This window comes from Lathyrus oleraceus, chromosome 5 (assembly GCF_024323335.1).
Source record: "Lathyrus oleraceus cultivar Zhongwan6 chromosome 5, CAAS_Psat_ZW6_1.0, whole genome shotgun sequence".
Lineage (NCBI taxonomy): Eukaryota > Viridiplantae > Streptophyta > Magnoliopsida > Fabales > Fabaceae > Lathyrus > Lathyrus oleraceus.
The window spans coordinates 125,675,802-125,691,850 of NC_066583.1; the positions used below are offsets into that span (position 1 = coordinate 125,675,802).

Here is a 16,049-nt window from a genome sequence, read left to right on the forward strand (position 1 = left end):
AAAGCGCTGTCTAAAATGGCCCTTTAAGGGCCACATTATAGTGCGCTTTCAGAAAAAAGCGCCCTCTGGAGTGGTCCATAAAGGGACACCTTAGAGGGCGCTTTCTGGAAAAAGCGCCCTTTAAAGTTGTCAATGTAAAGTGTTTAGAGGGCGCTTTCTGGAAAAAGCGGCCTCTAAAGTTGTCAATGTAAAGTGTTTAGAGGGCGCTTTCTGGACAAAGCGCCCTCTAAAGTTGTCAATGTAAAATGTTTAGAGGGCGCTTCCTACATAAAGCGCCCTCTAAAGTGTTAAGCGCCCTCTAAAGTTGTGAATGTAAAGTGTTTAGAGGGCGCTTTCTGGATAAAGCGCCCTCTAAAGTTGTCAATGTAAAATGTTTAGAGGGCGCTTCCTACAGAAAGCGCCCTCTAAAGTGTTAGTTGTTTTAAAAAAATTTGTTTGAAAAACAGTGGATATTTAATTGGTAACCTGTTCGCATGCTGCAAAAGTGTAAAATTCATATTGATTTCATCCTTTAATCCAATGTTATACACCATTAATCCATTGATATATACAACATGAATCCATTTATATACAACATTAATCCTCCATATATACAACATAATATATGATTCTTTGATCAACAATATACAACAACATATTCATGAGTTAGTAAAAGTACAACAACAATATACAACATATATACAACAACAGCATACAACAACAACATTCCATACATATATGTACAACAATATACAACCTAGCTATATGATTCTTTGATCAACAATGAATTGACACAATTCATCCTTCATTTCATCCAAATGAGCTCTTGAGTAAGATTTGTATTCCTCAAAGTACTACAATTAAGAGAATAAAACATATTCATGATTTAGTAACAAGTTAGATGAAATATCCGATAATATTAAAATAAACCCTAAGTTATTATTCCATACCATTTTTGGGATGTCTATACGATTCAACGCAATGATATCTCTCATAAATCTCAATACAAAAAATCCGCAATCGACCGAATTATTTTGCTGAGGACACTACACAGAAAAACAAACAATATATATATAGTTAATTTCTTACAAACACTATTATAAGCAAAAAAACAAACACTATTATAAGCAAAAATAAGATACTTAATATATACCTGAACTCTGATCTAGGTAATGTCCTTCCTATTGCGATAATTCTTTTTCGATCTAAATTTTATTATTGTCCTAACAAAATAAAAACGTATATTGAGATCAATCTGACAGACATAATTAAATATACAAATACACACGAATATTTAGGGGAATTTCACTTACGCGTCAACCGTCTTCTTCATACTCGGATATTTACTCCAATCACCCAATAACGAATCGAGATAATACACTATTAGTCTCGAAAGATCCATAGCAACCAACACCCAGTGACCACTGTAAAATAAAACAAAAATTTAGATGAATGAAAATTTTCTACGTAAAAGATATACATAGATTAGAATGAAATTATTAGAAAGAAAATCTAACCCGTTGCCAGAATTAAACGGTAAAAAATACAAACTGGGTGTAGTCTTATCGCCGGCCGCCATGAATCTATCGACTAGATCATTCTTTACGGATGTTGGATTTTTCGTTATTAACGTTGCGTTGATACGGGAAGCAGCAATAAAATTGAAACGGTTATACAATTCAGTTCCCCGCAGCAATGTTACATACATATACCTTAAATAGAAACATAATAAACATTAGACTACTCATTGAAATGTGTAAATAAATTGTTCAACTAAGTAAATTATAGATTGATCGGAGTACCATATGTATGTATGAATGACAGCGATGCCCAATTCGTCGTGTTCAAAAAGTTGTTGCATGTCCTCCTTTGCAATTATTTCGAAATGAGCAGCTCCGAAAACACCTTCATCAAAATCTATAGTACGAATGGCCCCTTGCATAATATCGGACTCATTCACCATTTTCTCAAGACGCATCATAATTTGAGATTTTGTCCCGGACGTCGTTGGAGGAATATCGTTACCAGCTTTTTTCAACTTTCGACCGGGAACCTAAAAATTCATATAAATTAAATCATGACTTTTTGTGATGCAACAGAATCGTTGCGTATATAATTCAATAGGTATATATATTTGTACCTCTTTTAGAGATGCAACCGACTCGATGCGTCTTGAAATCCCTTTACCAGCTTTATGCGTGGGTCTTGTAGGAGTCTAACATTACCATGTAATAAGGATTGATTAAATATCATAATTGTAGCTGAATTGAAATGTGAATACTAAAGATTCATAATCATTTAGAACATATATACCTCGGCATCTGGGAAAATTAGATCTGACGGCCATCCAACAAAGGATCCGACTGCTTCTCGCATCAACGTTGTCTCTGAAACAACGTCAGGTAATGGTAGAAGCGCGTCAGTATCTAATACAAGGTCAACCGAAACTTTCATATATCCCACCGAGAGGGGATTATGGTGAAGTAATTCACCCGAAGTGTTGTGCACTTTTCCCTTGCCAACCATGCGATAAGTTGGTGACGATAGATACAGCTGACAAGGTGAAATGCCCTAAACCAATAATAAATGTTATTGTTAACGTGTATATGTGTCAAGTAAAAAAGTGCTATTTTAATTTCATAATAACATATATAATTACCTCGGGAAATTTCGGTTGACAATTGATACTAGCTCGGTCACTAGTATCTTTTGCCTCGGAGGCGCACCTTTCCTCTCTATACCTTGCATTCTCGTTTTGCAGTTGGAGTACTTGTGCCCTTAACTCCGCCAAGGTCTCCATCACCTCTTTGTTGGTAGGATTTTTTGTTTTTGGTTTTTTATAAAATGACGACGGAGTCACACCAAAACCCTTACCCCTCACACGACCGGAATACTCAGGAACATTTGGTACTCGACTAAGTACGCTCCTGCAATCCTGGACCTCGGTTGAAGGTACGGTTTGGGATAAAGTCTCCTGAAATATTATTAGAGGAGATTAAAAATGAATTATATGTCTAACAAAATTTTCGATATAATTAAAGAAATAATGTTACATATACTTACACATTCGTCATAAACAGTTTGGACCGCTTCAACGACAGCCCCATCCTTCCCAACCCGAGCAGCCTTCCATAATACGTGCTCCGGAAGAGATGTTGCGTCACTTTTCTCCTCGGCTAGCTACACATTGAATTAGATTATAAGATCATCAATTATAACATATTGTGACAATGTATAAGCTCATAGCATTTGAATATACTCACAATTCTTTGTTGTAACCGTGCATATCCCGTACGCCCTTTTTTGTACGGATACGCGGGTTTTGATGCCCTTTTCCGATTTATGTCGCTTACTTCCTGGATAAAAAAGTTTAAGGCATATTAGAACCAAGTAACTTAACAATTGTATAATACCATAATTAATAGACATTACATGGAATTTTTCGTTTCTTCGTTTTGCGACAAAGTTATTCCATTCATCGGCTGAAATAATCTCGGCATACTTCATTGGCCGTTCTGCTTCAACAAATTTTCCTTCCTCATCCTTGAGAAATTTGTTGGACAAAAAGGATCGAAATCCTCGGAGTCTTTTTCCGGCCAATTGAATACAATATTTTTGCCGGCTTTCATCGATGTGAAAGGATCTCTAAAAAACATACACATGGAGTGTGTTATTATAAAGTAATATTATAACAATATATGGTCAACAAATAGTCAACAAAAAAAACATATAACAATATATGGTAAGTACCTGTATCTCCGACCATATTTTTTCTTTGCCAACCTTCAAGTCCGGACTTCTCCAATTATCACATGTAATCGGAATATGTTGTCGAACAAGGAAACCAATGTAACTTGCCAACATTGAACCGTTAGGCTCAATTAGTTGGTCTTCAGCACTCCAATGTACTTCAAATTTTACACCCTTGTCTCTTGCACGAATGATTGACTTCATAACAGTCAATCCTCGTTTGATTTCTTTTTCAACATTGTTACGTGATCCATTCGCATCATGGGTATCGTCTTGGTTAGCCATTTTATCTGTAATATAGAAATGATTCAATAAGACCCAAGTAAGACAATGATTCAATACGTGAACACATTCATATACCTTCCATTTCTCATGCAAAAGACCTACTGCATGCAAAAGACCAATGCAAACTCACACACACCTACTGCATGCAAAAGACCAATGCAAACTTATGGTGTTTGGAACATGAACAAACTTGCATCCATAATCATCAAACTTCCAAGCACAAGCTCAAACACACTTCAAATGATATCAGTTTTCAATCAGAAATAAAAAACTCAGTTTGCCCTAAACAACATTAATCAACATAATGCACAAAATGTAAAACTAAGTTTAGAAAATGCCCTAATCAAACACATGAAGAAAGTGAACGGTAAAGATGGAGAAGAGAAATACCTTCAAGGTGACGGTAACGATGGAGAAGAAAGTGAACAGTGACGGTGGACGTGAACGCAGCAGCAGAAAAAGGCGACGGCGACGACGACGGTGAGGGAGGGAGAACGAACGGAGGACGAGAGTAATCGCAGTAGACAGTGGACGCAGTAGAGAGAAAACCCAGTTACGTAAACGAAATAGCTTGTAGAGAGGGAAAATAAAGAGACATGCAGTGTATGTTATAATTTTAATGTTTACTAAAGGGGACCTTAGAGGGCGCTTTTGTAAAAAAAGCGCCCTCTAAAGGGGGCCTAAGAGGGCGCTTCTGAAAGCGCTTTCTAAGGCTTTCCAAAAGCGCCTTCTAAACTGGAAATGTACATGGACTTAGAGAGCGCTTTTTTAAAAGCGCCTTCTAAGGGTAACCTTAGAGGGCGCTTTCACTAAAGCGCTCTCTATTGTTGTCCCTCCATTTCCTCATTATTTTTTTTTGACTTCACTTTAGAGGGCGCTTTGTTACAAAAGCGCCCTCTAAAGGGGGCCTAAGAGGGCGCTTCTAAAAGCGCTCTCTAAGGCTTTCCAAAAGCGCCTTATAAACTGGAAATGTACATGGACATAGAGAGCGCTTTTTCAAAAGCGCCCTCTAAGGTTACCCTTAGAGGGCGCTTTCAATAAAGCGTCCTCTATTGGTGTCCCTCCATTTCCTCATTATTTTTTCGCTTCACTTTAGAGTGCGCTTTGTTACAAAAGCGCCCTCTAAAGTGCGTTGTCTATTCCAATAGTATGCTCCTTATTTTTTCTCTTCACTTTAGAGTGCGCTTTTGTAATAAAGCGCCCTCTAAGGGGCGCTGTCTATTCCAGTTTTTGGCGTAGTGATCTTTCGGTGCTTTCCCAGTCATGCGTAGTGTCTGGTCTTCTTTGGTGTCGGTAAACATCATCTTTCGATGTGCGTAACGTCGCCCCTTCCCTAGTGAAGTTTCCTCCTCTCCGTTGGTGTCGATAAACGTCGAGTTTTTCCTATGCGTCCGATGACGTATAGTTGCTTGTTCCCCGCAGATCATTTGGTAATGCCAGATAGTTCCCCTCAGAGTTTCCTCCTCTCTGTTGGTGTCGATAAACGTCGAGTTTTTCCTATTCGTCCTATGACGTCTAGTTGTACCTTTCCCCATGCAAATTTACCTCTCCGTTGGTTCCGATAAACGTTGAGTTTTTCTCATTCGTCCGATGACGTCTGATTGTATACCCTATTCCCAGTCATTCATTAATGTCTGGTTGATTTCCCAGGCAGAATCCCCAGTAGACGTCCTATTTGGTGTCCGGTTGTGGTCTCCCTTTCGTTCGTTGGCGTCTGGTTGAGTTTTCTCCTTCTCCGTTGGTTTTGGTAAACGTCGAGTTTTTCTTGGTCGTCCCAGCTGATTTACCTCTCCGTTGGTTTTGGTAAACGTTGAGTTTTTCCCATTACGTCCGCTGACGTATGGTTGTATCCTTTCCTGGTCATCCCCAGTAGAGTTGATTTACCTCTCCGTTGGTCTTGGTAAACGTTGAGTTTTTCCTAGTTGTCCGTTGGCATCTAGTTGAGATTTCGGATCCTGGTCATTGTCGTCCGATTGTCTGGATGTGCTTGTGCTTTTGAAGAGAAGACAGAAGAAAAAAAAACAAAAGAAAGAAAAACAACAAAATTTCCCAGCAGTGTGCAAATTTCTACGGTTCTTGGTATTCAATCCCTGCTTACCCTGAAAGTCTGACAGCCGTTGCTATCATCCGTTCGGGTTCCCAGCTGATTGAATAGGGGCAGCTGTAGCACCTCAAATTTGCACCCTACCTTTTGTACATTCATTTTATATTAGGTTATAGCATAACATAGGCCACTGCATAACATTGCATTGTCCATTTGCCCAAGTGCAAGCCCACTAACAAATTAGGTCAAACTGGTCAGGAGATCAGTCAATCAAGCAAGCAAGTGCCATTGCCATTGAGGCAAAGCCTTAGGGTTGATTTATCAAGTTCATATGGTCTAAGGATCATTGTGAAGTGATTTGGCCAAAGATTGGATGCTCAGAAGTCAATAGTCAAGCTGAATCTCTTCAGAAACCCTAGAAAGTCAACTGTGGTCAACTGTGCCTGATTTTATGGATTGGAAGGTGTGAGATGGTTTGAAAGGCCTCATTCATGTCCATATAAGTCTCATTTGACATATTAAAGACCAAGGTTGAAGATTTGGAGGTCAGACAAGAAGTTTCCTAAAATGGCAGGTGACCTGTAATTTCAGCTGCCCAAAATGGAAAGTTTTTCTCCCCAAAATTACTTCATCATACAAGCTTCAAATGGAATTTTGTCCAACATGAAAGTTGAATATCTTGATCTCACCATTCCAAAAAGTCCAAGAACTTGAAATTCCCATGTGTGGTTGGCAAGATATGGTCCAATCATTTTCAGAAAATGCCCAAATTCAAAGTGCCATAACTTTCACATGGAATGGCCAATTTGGGTGATTTTTCTTTGAGCAAACCACATTTCATATGATCTTTCATGGTGCATAATCAAATTTCATCAAAAACTCTCATGGCAAAATGGCATTTTTTAAGTGAACACATTTGCATTTTTGGCATGAAAAGGTGATTTTGAGAAATACAAGCCATATGCATATGAGACCTTTTGCAACACATCACAAATGATCTTTTGGACTTGTGTGAACTGGTTTTGAGCTGATATGTGGACTGGTTTGGAAAAGGGCATATTGGACCTAACACTTGAAAATGCACATTACACTAATCCTTTCCATTTGCTAATCTTGATTAATTTTTGGATTAAGCCTTGGTATAAATGATCTAATCATAACAGAATGCTTAATCACATTCCATTTTCTCAGATCCAAAAGAAAAATCTCACAAATTCTCTCACTTTTCCACACTTTGCACTTTCACATTTTTTCACAATTCATCAAGATTTCGTCCATTTTTCTGCTGTTTCTCTTGTGGATCTTCATTTGCAGGTGAAATCATCCACCTGTTTTCGCAACTCGCGGCCAAAGAATCAAGAAATTGCAGCTGTTGAAGCAACCTCACTTTCATGGCAGTTGGAGGAATCTTCTATTTGGAGTATTGCTGAGTTGAACTTTCACCTTCAAGCACCTTCTACATCATCATAGAGGACCTGTTTATGCCATTGGAGCTTCAAAACTACCAGATTCAAGATCTGCACATTCTTAAGGTTGGAAATCGAATTTCATAATTGCTTCAATTAGGATAGGGATTTGATAGAGTATTCATTGCTGAGTAACCTAAAGCTTGAATCGTGCAATTTCGTTGGATATTCATTGAGAAATCTTGAATTGAAGTTTGGATGTGCATACTTTTTTCGCTCAATCCGTCCAGTACATTAGGAATTAGGAAATTTCATTGTGATATTGTTAATCCTCATTGAATGACGAGTCCATCCATGTATGATTTGTTAGTTTTGGTGAAAGATTGGTCATGTTGATTTTTTCTGGTTTTTTCACGACGAACACGATGAATAACACACTCCAGCCAGCGCTTTGATCTGTTTGCCTCGTTTCCAATTTTGAATTCATGTTTAGCGCGCAAACCAACCAGTAACACGCTGCCAGCGTTTTTAGTGAAACGGCCGCGTTTTGGCCTGGCTCAGGATAATTACAAGTTTGCCATCAGCTCCATTTTTAATTCATTTAAATGTTAAATAAACATTTCAATTTCACAATAAACTTCAAAAAATCAAAACTAATTCAATTTTAATCCAATTTGAGTGAGGTTTTTTTGATGAGTTCCAAATTGTCTCTAGTTTTTTTTAGGTATGATAGTCAAAGTTGTGCTTGGTGAATTTTTGACTTTGCCTAGTGATCTTGTTCATGTATGCATTTGATGTATGTTTCACCATTTTTATCATGAAATCTTGATGCCTTAGCCAAAATGAATGAAATTTTATAGGCTTGTTCTTGACTCATTGCTGGTGATTTTGATGTATAGTTTGTGAATTTTGGATTTATGGTTTGCAAGATATGATGTGTTCAAGTTGAGTGTGACAATGTGTGTCACACTATGCTATGCTGTATTCAGAATTTTGTTTCCATGCCTATGCTTTGCCAAATGCTCCCAATTTTTGCATGTGATATCCTCTGTATGTCTAGTTTCACCATGATTTTTTGTAGGAATTGTTGAACCATTTCCTATTTGATTGGGATTTTTTCTTGCTGTTTAGACATTTTAGGGTTTTGCTTGAGTGATTGTCTTCTATGCCTTGTGAAATTGCCATACCTTATCATATGAAGATGAAATTTGATGGAGTGATTCCTAACATGTTTGAGTTCACTTTGGCTTTGGTCCCATTCATTTCTTAGTTGTTCTCACTGTTTTGCATTTGATTGAAGTTGATGCTTATTTTGCTACCACGTATGAGCTTGCTTGGATTTCTGCTGACTTGATGATTTTCATTGACCTACTTCCTCTTGACCAAATGGCATGAAAATTTATGTGTAGCTCATTGAATGTGTCCTGTTTAGGCTGGAATTTTTGTGGAATTTATTGAGCTGTTTAGGTATTTGTTTGAGTGTGACCATTCTGTTTGCTCATATATGGCTCACAATTGCCTAGTTTGACTTAAATTGTGCATGAAATGAATTTGGTGCATAGTTTTGATGTGAGACTAATTGGATTCTCTTTTTAATTGATTAATCTTGGTTTTGATCATGTTTCACTTGCTGTTTTGACTTTTTTACTTCCTTTTGACCCTATGCTTGTCCTAGTGGTCTTGTATCTCATGTTTGAATGTGATTTTCAGGTTAAGAAGCAAAATACCTTAAGGAAGTGGATTCACATTTGATTGGGATGTCATTTGATATTGTAAACTAACTTGGTTTATGTTGTAGGATGCTTGGCTCCTTTGAGTTGCTTGCACTTTGGTGCATTGGATTGTGTTTGTCTGTGTATAGTTAATTGTGAACCATTTGCTGTTTAATTCTGTGATTGGTATACTGATGATATTTGATTGATTTCAGGTACATTAGTTGCTAATATTGCTTTGCTTTGATTGATAAGAAATTTGCACTGAGGTATAACATTCTTGTCTCCATGTAGTCTGGAAGACCTGGCCTGTTACTTGGCCAGGCACCTGTCTGAAGTCCTCCTTAAGAGGCAATGTTTGTGATTGTTTACTTTTGTCCCCAAGCAGGTAAAGAACTCTATGAGGCAATTGGCGGATATAAGAGATATGCAATCTATCTCCCGCTATTCTGTTGAGTCGTCCCTCTGCTCACACCACTGTGTTGACGCATTGAGGACACTAACCCAAGATCTTGTACAATGTACAGTTGTGTCAGAGTCTTGAGTGTAGAAGGGTTCCCACTTTCTGAACCCACGCTCCTTTGTCTGAAGCTCTCCCTGACCAGGGATAAGAGCTGTGAAGTCTTATCTTCACTCACCTTTCATCAGCTTCACCTTAGCCCCTCAATGGCAAGGTTAAGAGCTAACACCACCCCTGTACAGATGACTTGCTCTTGCGGTCTTACCCTTTGATTGAGCCTCTTTTGTGTGCATATAGTGTGTGTTACTTGTGAATGCTTGATTTACTGCTTGTGTTGAATAGGATAAGCTTGCTTCCTGTGCAAGTTAGTTAGAAACCTTGACTTAGGGACAATCTTGCATGATAACATCTAGGCTCGAGTTAGTCTCCCTAGTTGTGTTTCCCTCTGTCATCTGGTTAGGCTAGTCCTGTGTCCCTTCGTAGGGGAACTACGTCGCCCTGATCCTCATACCAGATGAGGTACGTAGGCAGGAGATGAGCAGATCTCTCCGGGCGCCTGTGTCTTTGTTTTGTGTTGTCGTGTGCTTGGAAGCTGATGTAAGTCCATCGAGTGGCGTTCGGGTTCCAGTGTGTGTTTTGGTTCGGATGCCGATGTAAGTCCAGTGATTGGCATTCAGGCTCCATGTTTGCCTTCTTGCGTGTGTTTTGGTTCGGATGCTGATGTAAGTCCAGTGATTGGCATTCAGGCTCCATGTTTGCCTTCTTGTGTGTGTTTTTGGTTCGGATGCTGATGTAAGTCCAGTGATTGGCATTCAGGCTCCACATTTGCCTTTGCCTGTGTTTGTTTGTGTGCGTGTTAGCCGAGCTACGAATGCTCTGATTCTCCTTCGTCCAAGGAGATACGTATGCATAGGATGCGATATCCTAGCGAGCATGTGTCGTTTCCCCAGTCCGAACTACTTCGACTCTGATGTCTATGCTTGATAGACTAAGTAGGCCCAGGAAGCGACATCCTGCCGAGTCAGCCTTGTTTATTTTCTTGTGTCTCTTTCAGCCAGTGTGCGTCTGTTTGATCAGTGTTTTAGCAACCATTTTCCTTCCTATTGTGCGTGGATCCCGTCGAGTACGACGGATGCGTAGGGGTGCTAATACCTTCCCTTCGCATAACCGACTCCCGATCCCATTCTCTTTGGTCGCGAGACCATGCTTTTCCAGGTTTACTCTGAGCGCTTCCTTTCCCTCTTTTGGGATAAATAACGCACGGTGGCGGCTCTGTTGTTCTTGTTTTCCCTCCGGTTTTTCGCGCAGTGCGACAGCAGCAATCGTAATTGGACTTATGTAGAAGTCACAACTATCTGAGGTAGGGCAATAAAAAATATAGGTGTTAATGCATGTTAGACATTTGGTACAAAGAACCAAACTCCTAAAACATACCACACACTAAGAAAAAGGGAGGGACATATCTCAGTCAAGCTCATGTTGATTCATCTGACACAAGGTCATTGATGAATCAACTAGCATTAGACATGAAGAGAACTCATTGGTCAATGATGGATTAGGGAAGAATAAGGATGAAGATGAAGAGGGAAGGGGAAATAGAAACCCAAATTGATCATATGAGGAGTTTCATCTGATCAATACTATCCATTCATTTTGGGAGATGAAATATACATTTTATCAATCCCTTAAATGCAATAGTATTGGTCAAACAAAAGTCAAATCAACCATGATCAAGGCCAAACAAAAATTCAAACATCGCAAGACCAATTAAACAACTCAACACAATTTTTAAACAATTATTCAATTAATAAACAATTTTAAAATGAATTAAAATGCATTTTTAAATGGACAAAACCTCAAATCCCTTTAAAACACCAAATAAATGGCCAAGGGATTTATCCTAGGTTAAACAAGGTCTAAAGACATTAAACAAAAAATTTCACAATTTTTTTAAAGTCAGAAGTATTTTAAAATGTTTAAAAACAAGTCAAAAATCATTTAATTCACAATAAATATTAAAATTAATCCAAAAAAAGATTTTAATTCAAAATATGGAAGAGGGAAATATTTAAAGATTTTTGGTGAAAGTCCCATATTTTTTGGATAAAAAAATGAAATTTCTATGAATTAAATAAAATAAATTGATAAATAGAAAATATCATAAAATAAAAAGAAATTCAAAAAAACAAGGGCCATCAGATCTCCCTCATTAATAGAGGTTACAGATCTGATGGTCACGCGCTAAGGGAACATGGTACACAAAGGTCAATGTGATGCATAAGTGGTAATCAAAATAGAGGGCTGAGATTAGAATGTGGTGTCATGATCAAATGACCTAGGACGTTCCAGGCAGCGCAACACCGGAGCCCTAGCTTTGGTCATCTTCTCCGGTGGACCGCACCGGACTTGTCCACCAGTAACCACCAAGAAAATGAAAAGTGAGCATACTATCTTAAAGTAAAAATGCCCAGGAGCTCGAATCTGGCCTTAATTTCTCCCAATTCCAAGTATATTGAAAGATACATGGATTTGAAATTTGAGGTACACAAACTGAGTTGCTTCGATTTGACCTCAAAGTAACTCAATCGTGTTGCCTACATTGGTAAGCCTTCAGACAACCAATAAACAAGCAAAATAGTTGAGAAATGAGGGAGGATCGAAGAGGAGAAAAATATGAAAATTCACCTTCAGTTTGCTCCAATTGAGCTTGATCTTGCTTCCAATTTGTTTTGGCTCGAATCTACTAGCTTGCAAGAATTGAAATGGATCAATGAAAGGCTTGGATTCTTGGAGTTTCAATTCCAAAACAGAATGAGAATTGAAAGTCGATTTCAAGTGAAATCTTCAAGTTTATTGAAATTCTAGTTATCAGACTTAAGATGTCACACGGGTTGTTATGACATCCAATTCTGCACAGACAAGAATTATGCAGAACTTAAAAGTAAGTGCAGTAAATAACACAAGTAATTGTTTACCCAGTTCAGTCCAACATGACCTACATCTGGGGGCTACCAAGCCAGAGAGGAAATCCACTATCAGTAGTATTAATTCAAAGCTAAACTCACCCGTTTACAACTCTTCACTTAATCCCTACCCAATGCAATTTCAATCTTACTCTAAGATCAGAGTTCCTACTCACTCCCCCTCAATCACCTCAGTGATTACTACCTTTAATCAATATTAAAGACAATTTTGAAGTCACACTTCAAACAACTCTTGATTGTGCTTAACAACTTTAATCAAGATACACAGCACTCACGCTTAAAAGCTTTGAGCGACACAACACTTACAACTCAATGAACACCCTATGCCAAAGCAATCATCTACGTGATAATGGCTTGGCTTACAAGATATGTCTAATACAAGACTCACAAAAATACAGCAGTGAAGTATGATGGACACACTCAATCTTCACGCCTCAAAATCCCCAGTTCTGAATGAAGGAACGACTTCCTTTTATATTGCAGTACTTGGGCCTTTGCACTTATATTCTCCTGAATTTAAGGTCACGCGAGTTCCCCTAAATTCCACATCTAGGTTACTAACAAATAGGCTATTTGTTAGGTTCATTAAATGTAGCTTGGTTGTTGATTTCCTGGATTTTCTCTCAGCTGTTGAATCCCTGAAGAATAGCCTGAGAAAAAGCTGAAACAGAAAACTGAACAACCTACAATATAGCATATGTTGTCAGGAATGAATGTCACGACATTCAGCTTGACATCAAGGATCATATGCTAAGTCTGTTTTTCCAGAAAATAGACTGTACAATTTTGCTGACCTGTATATGACCAAAATAACCATACTACAGTAACAGCTTACATTAATAAATGTCAAAGTATCCAATTTGACATTTACACATTTGGCCTTAAGTCAGTTCTGTTATCCTCTTGAAGAACAGACTAAGAAACATGCTGAAGTATAGCAGAACACCACTCTGTCTATTGTTCAGTATATGTTGTCAATGATGAATGTCATAACATCCAGTTTGACATTCAGTCAGTAGGCCTTATGCCAGGTCTGGTATTTCCTTGATAACCAGACTAGAATTAAATACTAAGTTCTACCAGAACACCAGCTGTTCTATTCCTTAGTATCTGTTGACAGGGATGAATGTCACAACATCCAGTTTGACATTCAATAAATCCTGTATTAGCTAATCCTGCAGTAACTACTCAAGTGCGTCATGACATTAGTCAAGACATCAGAGTACAGTTAGATATTCTAACCTACAGTGCAGTCACACATACACACCATGTCATGACATCAGTCAAGACATTAGAATCCAGCTAGTGTTTTACCACATAATGTAGCCAATTAAACACCTACAAACTCCCCCTTTGGCAAATTTTTGGCTAAAACACTTTGATCCCCATAACAGAGTTCATAGCAGCGGAATCACACATCTAGCAGGAAATAAACCTAGCTAATACACTCAGAGTGGCAGCACACTCACACACATGGAAGTAAAAAAAACTTCACATAACAACACACATACAGAAGTTAAATAAAAACTTCTAATTGCAGCACACATCCACATCACACATACATAGGTACAGAAGTTATATAAAAAATTCAACACACATCAGCTGCAGGGGAGGGAATCTTTGAATCTGTCATGAAAGTCTATTTTAACAGACTAATCTGTTGTCTGGGGTATCACCTGTTACTCCCCCTTTTTATCAAAAATGTTGCCAAAGCCAACAACATAAACAGAAAAAAATGACAGAATTACAGACTTGGTTTTACTTCAAAGTTTCAACCAAGTTAGCACCCACTTGATCTTGCTTCACAGCTTTGATCAAGTGATCACCCGCTTTTGATTTACTGTAGGTACAGCCATATCAGATGCCATGACTTTGTTTCTGACATCCAGAACCACTCCTGCATGAACAACATCCTTGAATTCCTGCAGGTGCATAGGCCTTCTGACGTTAGGTTGTCTCCTTACCCTCTTGTTGCCACACTTGTTGCAAGTGGCATAGCTATGATCTGTTGACCAATCAGAGCATAGTTCCAATTGTTTAATAGGCAGAGATATTAAACAATACATCCCAAACATCAGTGGTTGCTATAAGTTCTCAGAGAGACATATTCCCAGTGTTCCCCTTAGGTTTTCAAACTGAGTAGCATCCAGAGCCTTTGTAAATATGTCAGCCAGTTGAATTTCAGTGGCTACATGTTCCAAGGTGATCACCTTGTCTTCCACCAGATCTCTGATGAAGTGATGTCTAATGTCAATATGCTTGGTCCTGCTGTGTTGGATGGGATTCTTGGAAATATTGATGGCACTGAGATTATCACAGAACAATGTCATGACATTTTGAGTGACATTGTACTCAGTGAGCATCTGTTTCATCCAAACCAGTTGGGAACAACTGCTTCCAGCAGCTATGTATTCAGCCTCTACAGTGGACAGAGATACACAATTCTGCTTCTTGCTGAACCAGGATATGAGATTGTCTCCCAAGAAGAAACATCCTCCTAATGTGCTTTTTCTGTGATCAGCACTCCCAGCCCAGTCAGCATCACAGTACCCAGATAGGACATGCTCAGACCCATGTGAGTACAGCATCCCATAGTCACAAGTCCCATTGATGTACTTGAGAATCCTTTTGACTTGATTCAAGTGGCTCACTTTAGGCTCTGCTTGGTATCTAGCACACACTCCAACTGCATAAGAAATGTCAGGTCTACTTGCAGTTAGGTATAGTAGACTGCCTATCATGCTTCTATACAAGCATTGATCAACACTAGGCCCCCATCATCTTTGGTTAACTTCAGATGAGTAGGAGAAGGAGTCCTCTTGTGCCTAGCATTATCCATACCAAACTTCTTAACTATGTTTTTGGCATACTTGCTTTGGGAGAGAAACATAGAGTCCTCCATTTGGTTGACTTGCATTCCAAGAAAGTAGGTTAGTTCCCCAACCAGACTCATTTCAAACTCAGATTGCATTTGTTGAACAAAATGTGTTACCATTTGTTCTGACATACCACCAAAGACTATATCATCCACATAGATTTGAGCAATCATGATTTTGCCATCTTCATCCTTCACAAACAAGGTTTTATCTATTCCACCTTTTCTGTATCCATTTGAGGTCAGAAATTCGGTCAACCTTTCATACCATGCTCTAGGTGCTTGCTTCAACCCATACAAGGCTTTCCTCAACTTGTATACATGCTTAGGTTGGTTAGGATCACAGAACCCTTTAGGTTGTTCCACATAGACTTCTTCATTCAAGTAGCCATTCAAGAATGCACTCTTCACATCCATTTGGAACAGTTTAAACTTCAGAATGCATGCTATACCTAACAGCAATCTGATGGACTCAAGCCTAGCCACAGGAGCAAACGTCTCATCAAAATCAACCCCTTCAACTTGAGTGTATCCTTGAGCTACTAGTCTTGCTT

The 16,049-nt window shown here is 38.6% G+C and overlaps 1 long non-coding RNA gene across 1 annotated transcript; it reads right to left on the minus strand.

Annotated features, from left to right (window-relative positions):
- Nucleotides 1–1,664: 1,664 nt before the first annotated feature.
- On the minus strand, nucleotides 1,665–2,181 carry LOC127088253 (uncharacterized). The gene is made up of 3 exons (XR_007790156.1): nucleotides 2,120–2,181; nucleotides 1,782–2,032; nucleotides 1,665–1,691 (listed from the first exon to the last, which is right to left on the minus strand). It is a non-coding gene; the product is annotated as an uncharacterized LOC127088253 (long non-coding RNA).
- Nucleotides 2,182–16,049: the final 13,868 nt, after the last annotated feature.